Source organism: Carlito syrichta, unplaced genomic scaffold (genome assembly GCF_000164805.1).
Source record: "Carlito syrichta isolate Samal-C Ts95f unplaced genomic scaffold, Tarsius_syrichta-2.0.1 Scaffold304556, whole genome shotgun sequence".
NCBI lineage: Eukaryota > Metazoa > Chordata > Mammalia > Primates > Tarsiidae > Carlito > Carlito syrichta.
Genome location: NW_007248652.1, coordinates 194486 through 195607, shown reverse-complemented (window position 1 = coordinate 195607; position 1122 = coordinate 194486). Strand labels below are relative to the sequence as shown.

The following is a 1122-nucleotide window of genomic DNA, read 5'->3' as shown; positions in this document are numbered from 1 at the left end:
GCTGATTTTTTGATTTATTGTAGAGATGAGGTCTCGCTGCCCAGGCGGGTCTTGAATCCGTGGACTCAGGCAATCCACTCACCTCAACCTCCCAAAGGTGCGGGATTACAGGCTGAGCCACCGAGCCCGGCTAGTCTTTTTTTTTTAAGCTGGAGTCTCATTCTGTTGCCCAGGCTGGAGTGCAGTGGCACAATCACGGCCACCCCAGTGTTGACCTGCTGAACTCTGGCAATCCTTCCACCTGAACCTTGCAAGTAGCCAAGAACTACAGGCGTGCGCTATCATGCCTGGCTAATTTTTGATTTATTGTAGAGACGAGGTCTCGCCAAGTTCCCCAGGTGGGTCTCGAACTCACAGGCTCAGGCAATCCACTATCTTGGCCTCCCAAAGTGCTGGGATTACAGGCTGAGCCACTGAACCCAGCCATCTTAGTCTTCATAATTATGTTTTGAGGTAAGAACTATTTCTGTCCTCTTTTTTTTTTTGAGTTGGTGTCTCACTCTGTCGCCCAGGCTGGAATGCAGTGGCACACTCATGGCCACTGTAGCATCGACCTGCTGGGTTCTGGTGATCCTTCCACCTCAGCCTTCCAAGTAGCCAGAACTATAGGCATGCTACCATGACTGGCTAAGTTTTTATTTACTGTAGAGATAAGGTCTCGCTAAGTTGCCCGGGCTGGTCTCGAACCCACGGGCTCAGGCAATCCACTCTCCTCGGCCTCCCGAAATGCTGGGATTACAGGTGAGCCACTGAGCCCAGCCATGTCCTCATTTTACAAGTGAGGAAACTGAAGTTCAGAAAAGTTAAGTGATATCCAAAAGGTTACATATCTAGAAAATACCCGAGCTGGGACTTGAACCAGATCTCTCTGAATTCACAAACCATATCCATAGCCACCACCTTACACCAAGACATACCAATGAATATTTCTGGATGTCAGTTTCCTTGTCTACCAAATGGGGATAACTACTGGCCCAGTGCATCCCCACTAGATTGTGAGATGAAAATAGTGACAGTGTTGAAAGCCAAAGACAGCTGGGCTCGATGGCGCAGCCTGTAATCCTGCGCTTTGGGAGGCTGAGGTGAGTGGATTGCCTGAGCCCGTGGGTTCGAGACCTGACT

The 1122-nt window shown here is 49.8% G+C and overlaps 1 protein-coding gene across 4 annotated transcripts in view; it reads left to right on the top strand.

The window, feature by feature from the left end:
- RABEPK (Rab9 effector protein with kelch motifs) overlaps positions 1-1122 on the top strand; it is a 28553-nt gene that overhangs the window by 5979 nt on the left and 21452 nt on the right. The window lies entirely within an intron of this gene.